The sequence below is a fragment of the Canis lupus genome, chromosome 4 (assembly GCF_048164855.1).
Source record: "Canis lupus baileyi chromosome 4, mCanLup2.hap1, whole genome shotgun sequence".
Classification (NCBI taxonomy): domain Eukaryota; kingdom Metazoa; phylum Chordata; class Mammalia; order Carnivora; family Canidae; genus Canis; species Canis lupus.
This window is the reverse complement of record NC_132841.1, coordinates 44829311-44844404: the sequence shown is the minus strand read 5'-3', so window position 1 is coordinate 44844404 and position 15094 is coordinate 44829311. Positions and strand designations below refer to the sequence as shown.

At 39.2% G+C, this 15094-nt stretch overlaps 1 protein-coding gene and 1 long non-coding RNA gene across 4 annotated transcripts in view; one reads left to right on the top strand and one right to left on the bottom strand.

Annotated features, from left to right (window-relative positions):
- The window catches only part of TENM2 (teneurin transmembrane protein 2), a 1505907-nt gene that overhangs the window by 837344 nt on the left and 653469 nt on the right, over positions 1-15094 (top strand). The gene's annotated exons all lie outside the window — the stretch shown is intronic.
- LOC140632335 (uncharacterized) lies at positions 4357-8199 on the bottom strand. Its single transcript, XR_012029853.1, has 3 exons — positions 8138-8199; positions 5911-6033; positions 4357-4507 (listed from the first exon to the last, which is right to left on the bottom strand). It is a non-coding gene; the product is annotated as an uncharacterized lncRNA (long non-coding RNA).

Genomic DNA, 15094 nt, shown 5'->3' with positions numbered 1-15094 from the left:
CTCCAACCTGTCCAACTGCTCAGAGAAGACAGATGCTTGGGTGGGGGGAATGTAAGTAGCAAAGCAAAGAAAATCCTTACAAATTATTATTTTTTTTAATTTAAGGATTAAAAACACAACTTTCCCATCACTCATTTTTGTGGAAACTAATGCGTGGCCACTGGATTGAATGTTTCCCTTTCTCTTTCACACACACTCCTAGTGACACTTGGAAAAGGTTCTGTGGCTCTAGTTTCTCAGATTCACATTATTTGGGACTGACTATGGCAATCAAATATACAAGCAGCCTTCTGGAAGATCCCAACAGTTCAGGCCTTAAAAATGATTTTGACAAGTGAATTTTAAAAAAGCTTTCTCAGAAATACTGACCCAACAGCACTTTGGTGTTTAAAATTTGAAGCACACTATGGTTCCTGGATGTTCTCTTTCTCTTTTCTTTTGCCTATTTACATATTATATTTTTAAAATTCACATACAATATAGTACATTTCATTCAGACTCAGGCGGCCATCCTGCTGTCTGGCAAACCTTGGAAGGGCATCTTCCCTGTAAGTTATTGTCTTCTCCTCACTAATTTGCTTTTTGAACAACCAATGGAGTCATTTTCCCTTTCATCCTTGGTTGTTCAGCCTTCCTTTCAAGGGATGATTGCTGTGATAAAAGTAGCCAGGTTGCATCGTCACCTCTAAAGATAGAGTGAAAAAGAGTGTTTAAGTCAGTTGGCTTGTTCTTTTCCAGTATTTCCAAAGGAAAGCACCTCCATTTTGCTACTAAGGAGAATAAATCCCTCCTTGATCTGTTGGGTGACAGTAACTCCTTGAATCAGCAAACATGTCTGATTCCAATCTGACTGTCTGTTGGTTATAGCAACTAAATTCCAGACCCGCTGGAGTGCACAAAGACACACAGCCTCTTCTGAATAGGAGCGTGGACTAGCCTTTTCAAATTCCTTAAGGGGAAAAAGAAACTTCAAGGACACATTTGCAACAAGAGGACAGAAAAGAAAGGAATCTTGCTACTCGCATTTCAATCTGCAGAATAGGTTCTGAAATCCTATGTTTGGGGAACCCCTAATGGCTAAACTTACACAAGCAGAAGGAAAATAAAATGCCCTTATTAAATTTTCTATCAACGTATTTAAAATTTTCCCTTTCTCCTGTCTCCATGTTTCAGACTTCGAGTCTTTTTGCCTCTCTCATCTGTTTCCAACTCAGTTGAGTTACAACCAATCAGATATGAGGAAAATTAGATTTTAATGGAATATTTGATTTTCATTGCTTAATTGATTTAATTGCAAGTTTCTATTTCAGACTGGTAGAAATGCAAAGATTTTCAGTCAAATGTAGAAAAGCTCCCATTTTTTTTTGTGTTCAACAATGACAAAGTTATTAATTCAATGTTAGCCTGGATTCTAAAACTTTAGAGGAAGGAAATAACTGGTATCTTTCCAAGCTGTTATTCTTAGACTCTGTTTCAGTTTCTCTTTCATGTATCCATATTCTGTATCAAAATCCTGTGTTTACATTTGCTTATTCCATTTGTATTATTTCCATCTTTGCGTATGAATTTTTGTTTGCAGGGGGAACAACATATGTGTATCTATATATACTATACATTGTTTTCATGGGGCATTTAATGCCACAAAATATTTCTTTTCACTTCTGGTAAACAGAAGGACAGGTAAGAGAATTAATTCTCAAGGTACCACAGTAAGTTAGTGGGCTTTCCCAAGTGCTCTTGTACCAGTCTTGACAAATGATCCAAGCCTGTGTCAATGCTGACGATTCTGCCTAGGTTCAGTAACCGATGGGGAGAGTAGCGTGTGCACCCTAATCCAGATCCCTTGGTCATCATTCCTATTTTATTTTATTTATTTATCATTTATTCATTTGTTTGTTTTAGAGAGGGAGAGAGAGGGGTAGGGGCAGGAGGAGAAAGAGAGAGAGAGAGAGAGAGAGAGAGAAAGAGAGAGAACACCAAGCAGGCTCCATGCCCAGCTCAGAGCCCCATAGGCTTAATCTCACAACCCTGAGATCATGACCTGAGTTGAAATCCATGCTGAACCAGCTGAGGCACCTTGGCACCCTAGTCATTATCCCTATTTTGGGCCACAATATTGATCTCAGCCTGATTATCCTAACACTACATTTCTGCACAGTTCCTGATTTCCCTACACCCTCTATCATACCAATTCTAGCAGAATTTCTTTATTTGACATGTTAAGTTTTAAATTCTTAAATCTCTATCAGTTTGGTCGAAGTTAAGATTTTTCTATTGATTTTGAGAAAAGTACATGTGTATATACAACCACACCCTGACATATAAACACTCAATTATGGATGATCTATATTTAAATTTCTTATCAGGTACCTTGTATACTTGTCAGTCTCTTTAAATGGAATATAATTCATCCATATGAAAATCTTAGCCTATTGTGTGCTATTTTTTTTTATGATCAACCTTATTATGATCATCACCATGATGCCTATTTTTGCAGAGACTTCCTCCTCTCCAAAGATAGGACAGCCAAGGGGCTGAGAATTTGAATTTTGGACACAGATTACCTGCACTAGAATTGTGGTTCTGTCACTCACTAATTGGGGAATTTCAGGTAGTTTGACCTCTCTGGCACTTATTTTCTTCATCTGTAAAATGGAAATAATCATAGGGCCTAGCTCACAAATCATGTGTGGATCTAACAAGATAATAGATTTAAAGTGCTTAGAAGCCCGTCAAGCATATAGTAAGCACTTAAGTTCTATGAATACTAGTGAGGTCATAGAATGTGCCACATACAAGGCTGAGAAGATTACATGGTTTGTTTAGTTGAGTCGTACTCCACTGGGGTTGTCTCCCCCAGAAGACATTGGGCAATGTCTAGAGACTTTGGATTCCCAAGACTGAGAGTGTGGAGATGCTACTGGCATCTAGTGGACAGAGGCCAGAGATGCTGTTAAATATCATGCAATGCAGAGGACAGTAGCCTGGAACAGAGTTATCTGGCCTATGATGTTAATAGCAATGAGATTGAAAATCCTGATTTAATCCATGGGTTGGGGATTACTGATATTATGCACATTTTACAGAAGAGAGAATCTGAATCTTGGAAAAAGTATAACTTCTTATACCATAGATTCAGCATATCAAATCACTATGAAACAGCCTTTTGGAGCAAAGGAGTTTATTTTAATGTTTTTGTTTTGTTTATTTTGAGAATCTCAAGGAGACTCCCCCCTAAGCATGGAGCCTGACAGAGGGCTCCATCTTACCACCCTGAGAACACTACCTGAGTCAAAATCAAGAGTCAGAAACTTAATTGACTGATCCTCCCAAGCGCCCCATTTTGTTTTTAAAATGAATGTGTACAGACTCTCTAAAATCACCAAAACAGAAACCTTGAGTGTTTTGTGGTAGCAAAACAGTTAAGGGAGGGACTTACATCAGTCAGAAGAGACACTGTCCAGAGTAGAATATTGAAGTACTAGAAACCCTCTCCTGTACCAGGCCTGACTCCTCTGACATTGCAGAGTCATTGGTGGGGGGATCTGGGCTGGTGTGGCAGGGGCCAGACCCAACCTGGGGCAGGCTTTGTCTGCAAAGAGTCACCAAAGTATATGTTAGTATTTTAACTATTAGTTTGGTCAGCCTTGAGAAGCACTTCAAATAAATAATTTCACAGCTATCATTGCTTAAGATGAGGCCAAGTTAAAACTGTGAAAAGTGAGATTATCTAAAGAGAAAATATTGCAAAAATAACAGTTATAGGCAGTAGCAGATACGGTAAAAATCATGCAGGTGTGACACAAATGACTCATGAATGGGAAACACTTGAGGAGGCTGACCCTTGAGGAGAGGGATGACAGAGAGTTCCTCTATACACATAGCAGGTGCTCAGGAAACACATGCTTAATAATTGAACCTAAGCTCACAATCTTATTCCAGCAGTACAATGCAATCTGAATGGTGCTGATACCCGTAACAATCTTTACCTACTTTATATCTGAGTATTAGCATTAATTGGGTGCTTCCAGTTCTTAGCCTCTCGGCCTTTGCTTTAACATGGCTCCTCTCTGCACCTCCGTGAATCATTTCCCTCCTGTGTTCTCCCTGAAATGTGGATGGAGAATTAGCTGAATGTGTTCAGAGAGTCAAGTGACTCAAAATCATCCCCTTCCCTATGACCTACAGTCAAACTGAGATGTCACAAAACAATGTGTGATCTGCAGTGGTCACTGGGGTCCAGGTGAAGAGGTCACAACCACTAATGGAGGTCAGTTCCTAAAGCATTTCTTTGTGAAAGTTTATTACAGTATTTGATTCTGTCCCTCTGAACACAGCCAAATAAGTGGCCGTCTAGTTTATAATCCTCACGATCGTAATTTTAATTGTGACTTCCAATGGATTAAAAAAAAATCTCTTTTTGTTTTTGGCTTCCAATACATATTCTTTTCCTTGTTGCAGAAGTTCTCAGCCAGTTGCAGTTCAATAGTCATTCATGTCACCGAGTCTGGAGGGGGAAATGATATTTTTTATGTAACCAACAGCATAGTATGTTGAAGAGAGAGAAGTATTCTCTTCCAAAAGTAAAAATTCGATCATAAGAATGTAATCTGTTTGCAGAAAGAAGTTATGTTCAATGGGTAGGTGTTTTCGTGCTTCAAATTAATATTTGTCCTTTAAAATGGCAGATGTTTAGCTGTATACGTGGGCAGTCAACACGAGTTGACGTTCCAAGCAAAGTGCTGAGAGACAAGCGTGGCTGTCACGGCCAAGGCAATCCCCACCGCCTCCGCCTACCCCTTCCACTCTGTGCCGATGATTTCTTGGCATGTCACATATACACTGTTGGGCCTCACTTCTCAAATGCATCAAAGCTACATTTCCTAGCACAATGGAGACTCCCTGCTCCACAGGATGTCCTCAGACCAGCTGCATCATCACCCAGGAGCTGGTCAGAATTAAGAATCCCAGGCCCCAGTCCATACCCACTGGATCTGAACCTGTATTTTAATAAGACCTCAGGTGACCTCTGTGCTCATTGTGGTCTGAGAAGCACGGACCCAGAACACTCTGACCTCTGTTCTCTTTCTAGTGGCTCTTACCACCCGTTTCCCTTATTTATTTCTGTATTATACTTTTATTTTTCATACTTGACTTGAAGGCAAGCGTTTTCTTGTGTTTTTAGACTTCTTTATTGTGTAGGTGAAATTTCTCAAATGTAGTGGTGCTTAATCAGCTCCTAAATTTAATTTAGATACTTAGATTGTAACCACAAGGAGAGTAGGCAAGCCAGAAGGAGAAGGGAGGCTGGCACATGGATCTCTGGCTTTATGCATACCTAACTGTTCCACTTTCCAGTTTGGGAGTCTTGGGCAAATTATTTAACTCCTGTAAGCCTCAGTTCTCTTAACTGTAAAATGCAATTCATAACAATCACCTCATAGGTTTGTTTTAAGGATCAAATGAGATCAAACATATAAAGCAATTAGCATAGTGCTAATTAGTTCATAGTGAGTTCTCAATACCTGTTAGCTACTATTATATTAATTATCATTTAAGCTAGTCAATCCTATACATTTCAGAATCCCAAAAAGACTCCCCATCCCCCCCTCACTTTTTCAGTTAACCTTGTGGTTCTCAACTAGGGTTGATGTTGCTCTTCAGAGGCTATATGGCAATATCTAGAGACATTAGATTCTCATGAATACCAGAGGGGCAGGAGGGTGGGTACTATTGACTTCTAGCTGTGTGAGGCCAGGGATAGCGCTAAACATCCTGCACAAGGCAGCCCCCCACAACAAAGTAGGATAGGGTCCCAAATGTTAATAGCACCAATGTTGAGAAAGCCTCTATTACCTACAGAGGGACTGAGGCAATCAAATTAACCATTTTCCTTAAGGATTTAGGTACCTCGGTATATTTATTCTCTCAAGATCTCGTCCCCCTCCTTGCCAGAATTCATTGACAGGGAACCCAGTCATTCCCTCTGGAACAAAACCACATTCTGGAAAACCTGATGCAGGTCTGATTAACCTGTGAAAGGTCAGAAAACAATAACAATTACATCGCACATTTCGTCCTTTAATATCAAAGAGAGCTAAGTTCTTTGAAATGTAAAACATCCTAAGTGAAAGACTAGTGCCTGCAATTTCCCTGGGAGCACAAGGTCATTGTAGAAATAACACTGCTTCCCCTATTAATTTTATTCCATCTCGGGACATGCAGGAGGCCCTCGTTGTTGGGGAGAGAAAAGAGGCCCAGGGAGGCGGGACTCTTGCTGCCCATGATTGGGGTCAGGCAACATGGCTGTGGCCCACACTTCAAGTTAGATGCTGGAAACAGAACAAAAGAATTGTTCCCACAGTTTCTAGAAGGATCAAGCATGAAACTCCTATCTCATGCTTCCTGAAGAAATCAGAGATGCTGCCAGAGAATATATTTCCCAGGTACTACTTCAAAAATAAGGGCGAGGAGGCGAGTGTTAGGCTTTATTCCTACCGTGAACAGATTAAGCAGACACCAATTTACACCTCATTGTTAAGAGTTACTTTCTCCCACAAGTGAGACCACATTTACATCTTTTGTAATTAAGTGAAAGGGATTTTTTTTTTAAAGGACATCTCCCCCACCACAAATGAAGTAAATATTTTATGTTAAGTGGGATCAAACGCTGGAATATAGACTTAAGAGCCACAAAAAAAAAAAAAGATACTGAGTCCAGCACTACCCTCAGCCTGTTCATCTGCTGGGCTGGCATAATCGCTCTGCCTGTTGGTGTTTTGGTTTTGGAAAAGGCCAAGAATGACTAACTGAAGTGGTTAGAGAGACGGTGGGTGGGGGTGGGGGCCTGCCTATTCAAAGGGCTGGATGGTGCCAGCTTCTCTGAAAGCAGGAGCTGTGGCAGCGAGCTGGCGAGTGCTCCCAGACATTCAGGGGGCACCATCCATCAGCAGGAACGTGAAGCTGCAGTAGCATCCAACCATACATCTCCTGCATACTTTGCTTTTTGGCAATTTTCGTTTTTAGGAAAATTGAAGATAGAGAGCTGTATATTAAGAGCTCTAAGAGACCAACATCCTTTATTCCCCACACCAGAGAATCTAGTTGGGCAAAGAGGCATTTTTTTCCCCTAATAATAGAGTTTGTATGGCTGCTATAAACAATACAATTACTGAGCCAGATAATAAATAATTGCAGAGCAACAGGGAAAATGAGGTGTGGGCAAGAAGAAAAAAGGATGGTTTCAGATGAGATTTGCACAAAGATTGAGTCAGCGAGGTGAAGTGAAGTCATCCCAGGCCATGTCTGTTCTGCACTAACCAAGGTAAATTATTGGCTGCACACCTGTGCCGCAAGCTGGAGGCCACGCTGCCAGCCTGGGCTGTGCCTTTGTAAGATGGACTTTTTCACAGAGTGGAGGATTCAAAAAGAAGCCTCTGACTGGTGGTGCCAGCTTTGTGATCAGTCAACTCGGGTGCTAGCTTTTAAGAAAATGGTGGCAAGCCTTGTAATACACGTGTTTATTGAGCATGACAGTCAGTGCCTCATGATGCCAGGCGCATGCCCTGGTCTGGCACGGGGGTCTGCGGTATGTATTCTCTACCCTGACATCGACATGAAAAGGCAAAGCCTCAGATGTATTTCTCTATTTTTAGGCTTTTCCTGAGAAAGGTACAAGCACAACACAAACTCTGTCTTCCAAAAAAAGACCAGATTTACCCTTTGGATGCATCTTTCTCCTTGTACCACTGGCTTTTTCGATTCAAGAAGGCTGGGAGAGTCTCCTTTACCTCTCTTGGGTTCCTCCTAAGCCTTTCCTGGGTGGCTATTCTTATGCACAGTCACCTCTCTTTGCTCTTCATTGCAGGTCTCAGTACCTGCTAAAGAAACTCCCAGATAAAATACTTCCCAAAGAACCTTCTTGACCTTCTCTTTCCCTTGACTACAGGCTACTTCTGTGCTCTGTCAAGTGATGTTCCATAAATCTTTGTAAATGGCATCAGCTGTGTTCACTTACAGACTCTACTCACTCTCAGTTTTATCATTAAAATAGAAACCAATCTGTAGCTCTGGGCACCTTAACCCAGCAGGATTTATTTTGTAGTTTAGCAAATACTTATTGATCTATCCTATGTACCAGGCATGGTTCTGAGGTGCTAGGACTCCAACAGTGAACCAGAGACAAGTTCCTGACCTCTTGGAACTTACATTCCAAGAATCCAATGACAACCAAAATAAACAAACTCTATAGTGATCTACTAGTGGTGAGTGAATTAAAGAAAGAATGGAAAAGGGAATGGGGATCTCAGGGTGATGGAGTGATGCATTTGCAAATAGGGTGATCAAATGAGGCATCACTGAAAAAAAATGCTGTAGGAACCAGTCAAGTTAGGCAACAAAGTAATCCACGTTCCCAAGGAAGAACATTCTAGGCGGAGGCAATCTGTAGCTGATGGGAAGAGAATGAGGGAGAAATTAGTAGGATTTGAGATCTTGTAAACTCTGAGCAGGACAAAGCACATCAAACCTTTCCAACACTGGAAAGACTGGCTTTAACTCTGGGTGAGGGAAGGAGCTCTTAAAGGGTTTTGAGCAGAGGAATGAAGTTATCTATCTGGCTTATATTACAAAAAGAATCACACTGGTGGTAGAACTGAGAATAATCAGTAAAGGGCCCTATCAGTGATCTCTTCCTAGATAACAAATTATACCAAACCTTGGTGGCTTGAAGCAAGAGTATCACCTCTCAAATTCAGTGTGTTTGCCTGAGCTCACATGCATAGTTACATCCAGCTGCTAGTTCAGGTGCGGGGCCGGACTCGAGGGAATGGTTGGGCCTCTCTCTCTCTCTGTGGTCTTTCATCCTCCAGGAGGCCAGACAAGGCTTTCTTTTATGGAGGTGGCACCCTTCCAACAAGGCAAGCCCCAATTCACAAGTGCTTATCATGCCTTTACTTGTGTGGTGTTCGCTTATGTCCCACTGTCCAAAGCCAGTCTCAAGGGCAATACCAGAGTCAGTGTGGGAGGATTACATAAGGCTCTGGACACATAAAGGTAGGATGCATTCAAAGTCCTTCGTGTGGATCAACCAGCCCCAGAGGCCAAGAGTGGAAATTGCAAAGAGCAATTAGGAAGTTCTACAATCATCCAAAAAAGAAATGATTAATGGATAGTGCCAGCATGGTAACACTGGAAGTTCTAAGATTCTGGTTGTAGTTTGAGGGATGGCCATATTTTTATTCTCCTAAGTCACTAGGATAAGGCTATTAGGTTCCAGGGATTGGTGATGTTCTTATTATGCATGAGATGATATCACAATAAAATAAATGAGGTCAAGGGTGGGTTTTTTTTTATTGCTAATAATTATTCAATGAATTTTCTGAACAGTTTTAAGCTTAGTAATTCACTTAGTGCTAGGACTGTACACGGCACCTTGTCAATGTCATCATCAGCTTGTATTTATTGAGCGTTGTCCGAGTGCATGATATTGCGTTCGCGTAACAGAGGTCAACTGCATGAATTCTTTCAGCTCATGCAGGACCACTGAGTGGTTTACTGCTTCAGTCTATTAGTTGGTGGCCTAGCAGCCTCAAGAAAAGCATTCGGCTTCCAGAATGCAATCCCTTTTCCTTTGGAGTTGATTTAGCTTTAGCAGAATCTGACTGCATGAGGAAAAGATGCAGAATCCTGTCTTCATGTGTGTGCTAATGCTTTTTATGAGTCTTATTATCAGTGGCCGGTAGATATTAGTCCCATTTCATGGATGGAGAAGTGGAGGCAGATAGTTAATTGATTTGAACAAGGTCACATACTTAGATGGTGGCCGATCTGGGATTGGAATATGTAACTTTTTCTATTGCATTACACTGCCTCTCGGTGGTGCCTGCTATTCTCATTTCTCTCTCACACTAATACACAGTCATGAAAACTCCACCTAAAAAGATTTAACTGTCATTTGTGTTCTTCCAGAGAGTGTATGACATACTGTTCTTTGACATCTGCATAGCCTAATCACTGGAAAAGTGGTTTGTTTGTTTGTGTTGGTTTTTTTAAGCCCCTTATTATAGGGGATTTGTCAGCTGTTAAAATCAACACTTTTTTGTGTTAGTTAAATTCTCATCAGAAAGACGTTGTTGCTTTCAGAGTGCATCTAGAGATTTAGGAACCAGCACATAAAATAAACTATTTAATTGAGATCCCTACTTTCATTTCATTCTGGAAACAGTAATTCAGTGGCAATTGTCTTTTTGATTGATCATTCTTTTGGGGAGGGTTCTACCTTTTTTATTTTTTTTAATGAAAGAGTTAAATTTGGAGTTAAGAAAGGCTGTAAGTGGACGGGGACAGTTTAAATGCAGAATCTGCTTGTAAATCTCGAAAGTAGCACCATTAGATGTCATGCACTCTGAGATGCACTTGAGTGTGTACCCTCCAGAATGTCTGTTTGTTGTAATTCCATCGCATTACATATTTTAGTGCATATCTCTTCCTAGCAGCTTCCAGAGCTTTTCAGATATTCAGCATCAGAAATTGCACTGTTTTATCCTGGATTTTTACAAATAGCAACCAGATTATTGTAAAACAGAACTATCTGATAAGTAAGGTTGTGAATTGCTTTTGTGATTGTCATGGGTAAGAGTATTGGAGAAACTGGCAAACAGTGCAGTACACTGGTTACTGTAAAAATCAAGCCTGTAACAGTGAATGTGTTTTTCTGATGAATACGTTCAAGGCTGTGATCATTGTGCAACTTCTGGTTGGATGCTTTCAAATGTTCCGTATTGAAAAACATCAGTAACAAGAACCAAATAGTCCACCAAAGCCTGTATTCAACTCAATGGAGAGGAACGTGAATTCTTACTTAGAGTTTCATTGAGGCCAACTCTATTCGGTCCACCATGGGAAGCAGAGATTTGAGGTTCCCTCTTGATTTGCTTTCCATTTTTACTTTATGATTAGGTGGCTGCTACTTTGGTTTTCAGTTAAGCGAGGGGTGTTCAAATCACTACACAAAACAGAAATGGAAAATAGACAAGATGACTTCTGTTCAGCAGACAAAAACCAAAATGCCAGAACAATGCTAATTAATGTTAGCAATTTTATAAGCAAAATATTTTTTTAATTGGCTAAATAAGATCTGATATAATTATAATATTTGATAAACTGATTACAGAAAACTGTATCACCAACCTTTAAATCATATTACATACTCACTGCAATTTTGAAAACAGATATGAAAATGAACCTGGATTATCTCCTCTTTACAAGTAAGAAGGATACATTTAGGGCTTTTTTGAAATGTTAGGGATTATGCCTTGGTTTTTTTGGAGATTTTTTTTCTTTTTGAAAAACAGTAATTTATAGACAATTCCAGTAGCTTGAATCCTCACTAACTATAGATAGAAGCACCATGAGGGCGAAAAGCTTCCTTAAGAAAGTTCCTTTTGTCCAAAAAGTAAGACTTAGGAAGGTGAGGGGTCTTCCTCAGTGTTCTTTCCCATCATAACCCCCTAAGGAAGAACAAACCTCCCAGAATAGATAAATGTATAATTGGGCTTGGAATGACCCCATAGGTGAGATCCTATGATGTTGAGAAATCTTCTTTCTAAGGATTAGCTGTTGATGGGTCAACATAGCTGACTTCAAACTACTGTGTAAATGATATCCTTCCAGAAGACAGTTGCTAATTCTTCCCACTGTAAGAATTTCAGTTTGTTGGAATGAGTTAATTTTGACACTAATTTGAACACTGGCTGACTGTGAACATGTGCTCAAGTAAAGAATAAATAGCCTTTCATACCATCTAAGGGGTGAAAAAACTACAAAAAAAATTATATTTTGCCCCCACTCTAGCAGTATTCTAACTACAGTTTTCTAAAGGCCAGATACTGTGTTATAAGCACTTTTACATAGTTTCTGAATGATATAATTTTAGACCTATTGATATGTTCAGTATGAACGCCAAATAAACACACACACACACACACACACACACATATATATAAGCACACTCTATGTACAAGATAGTACTCAAAGAAATAGCAATATATGTTACATTTCTTAAAAAAGCAAAGATGGTTCCTATGACCTTCAGGAAACTTAAAATCTGTGTGAAGAAATAAAAGTGACCTGCAGATATTAGAAAGATAACAGCTCACTGACAGTATGAGGTATCCAAAGACAGAACGAGATTAATTTGGAAAATTATATGTAATAAAATGTTCCGGGCAATGGGCTCTTTGAAACTCAAGAAAGGAACATTTACCATGAACTAATAGAATTTAGAAAGGATCCTTCGAGGATGGGGAATTTTTATATTGAACAAAGGGTAGCATACATTTAACAAAACAAATTTCATGGGAAATAACAGATGGACATGGCAAAATACAAAATATATTTGGATGTATCTAAACCAATTGGGTGGGAATTTTTAAAAATCGCTAGAAATAGATGGATTTGGGCTGACTCTATTCACTTACTCATTATCAAATATCTATCTAAGGAGCAGTAGGCACTGCTCTGGGTATGAGGCATATAGCAGCAAACAATAGCATATCTGACTTCATGAAGTTCATGTGAATATCAAGACTAGTACAAGACAATAAGACTTTGACACCACTGATTATCCTGTGTGGGGCACACAGGCCATTTCTCTTATTTCTCTTGCTTTTCACTTGTGCACAAACAGGCAGAGACCAAAAAATATGTATGTATGCATACATATTTTGCATATGTGTTGTACATATATGCATACATATATCTTTTATATATAAATATATAAGTGTATATATGTATATTAATAAATGCGTTCAATTTGTTAAACATTGCTTATCACCATGTACATCAAAAAACATTGATTGCCTGAATATTTTATGTTATTTCAGGTGCTCTAGCATTGTGTGGACTTAGCTAGGAGGAAAATAAATGAGAATATAATTATTTCATTTATTTAAAAAGAAAGAATTAAAGATGACTGAACACCGTGGGTATGTGAGTGGTTATTTCTGCTTTGCTGTGTAACCTTAAAGAGATGACTTTCAGCTAATAACCTACACTTTTCCATGCATGGAATGGGTGGCCTGAGGGGCCTATCTTCAAGCAGAATATAAATGCCAAGGATGAGGAACCAAATCAAATTGATGAGTATCACTTTCTTGCAGATTTTATTTTATTTATTTATTTATTTTGTGGAGAACGTCATTCATTTCTATCTGCATGCCTCATTCATATGTAGTGTTTATCTTTTACATTATTTTGTATAATTATGAATCTTTTCATAGAAAAGATGATGAAACCATTTCCTCAAACAACAGTGTCACTGAATTTAAATATGGTTAAAAACTTTAATCCCCATGAGCACAGATGATCAAGCAGTCAACAAACATTTACCGAGTAGGCAGGCTACTTTGTTTAAAGATTTATGGGAGGTACTAAAAGATCCAGAGATGCTTTAAACATGAATATTGCTTTTATTTAGTCTGTAATGTAATTGGAAAAATAGGGCACAAACCTGAAAACCCAGATAATAAACCAAATACAATATAGGCTAATTTGTAAATGATCATAGGGATAAAAATAGCAGAGGTTGAAAGACAAGGGTTTATATCCTGGCTTGGCCCTTTGTTCTTTGTGCGACATCAGAGAGGTTAATTTTGCTAAACCTTCATTTCTTCTTCCATAAAATGTTCTAATAGCAGCCATTTGGTGGGTTGTCATGAGGTTTAGAAATGAGAGACAATGAATAAATCTTGGTCGTTTAATAAGCATTTATACTATTACTATTCTTTTTTATTATTACTGAATATTCTATATTGTGTAAGTACTAGCTGTATACTATCATGCTAATCACTTTACATTTATTTGCCAATTAAATTAAGTCATCACAGTATTTTTTGGATGCAGAAAGTGAGATCAAAAGAGGAAAGGGATCTGATAGACGTCCCACAACGAGGAAGCAAATTTCACTGTCAGAGTTAAGCTTAGGATCAACTCCAAAGCCAAGCTCCTACTTACCACATACCACCTTTCCTGGAGCATGAGTAGCTACTATGATTAAAGCAATTTCACCACTGTAAACTTCAGAAGCCCAAGACAGACATCTAACTTGTCCTGCTCTTGGATAAAGGGATGGCTAAAGATTCAAATGCATTCTGATGAAGGAGAAGGGAATATTCTAGAGAAAGCAGGGAATGTACTGAAGGCTCTGGGAGGAATGGGTGTGATCAGGCTCGGGGAGCCTCCAGCTTGCGGTGAGGAGGTGATTCGATGAACATTGACATGGGTAGGTTGGTGTCAAATTGCAGAGGTGATTGAATGGGGGGGGCGGGGCGGGAATCTGTACTTCATTTTCTAAAGAAGTATGAACCTTTGGCAATTTTTTTCTTGTAGATACCAATATTCATTTAGAATGAGAAAGGAAATCACAAATTACAAATATAAAAGGTCAGTAATTACAAATATTACAATTGCCAAGAAAGTAACATGATAGTTTTATTATCAGCCTGACCCACCTCTTCAATTGTTTCTCCTACAGTTTTTCTGCATGCTCTTTGTTTCTTCAAATGATAATGGCTTTCACTATCACTTTTTTAGCCTTTGATGGTTTTTAAGCTGATACCTAATACAATGAAATAAAACAAACAAATAAAAATTGCTCAATCAATAGCTATTGGGAATGGATGTCATTCAGAGTGGCATTTTGAGGAGGTTATTCTGGCTTGCAAAGGATGAATTGGAAGAGAAAAGAAAACCTCTTAAAATGGTCATTTTCAATAGCTGTGTCATGACAGTTGGGAGAAATGTCACGAATAACAAAGTACTAATAGTAAAGTATTGGTTTGCCAAAGATTAGCTGTTGTATCCATTAGAGCAGATTCAAGGTCATTCCTAGAATAACATCACCCACCTTTACTTAGATTCCAAGTGCTTTCTTACAAGAGGGAAAGACACGAGTGTCACGATTTAGTTTGGTCTTTGGCAAGACCCTAAGAGTGTCCTCAAAGGAGTGAGTGCTACGTTTCATCCCCCTCCATGTGTCTCAGGACAGAAAAGCACAGGGAAGTGCGGCATTAAAAGAGGATTGCCACAGGCCAGG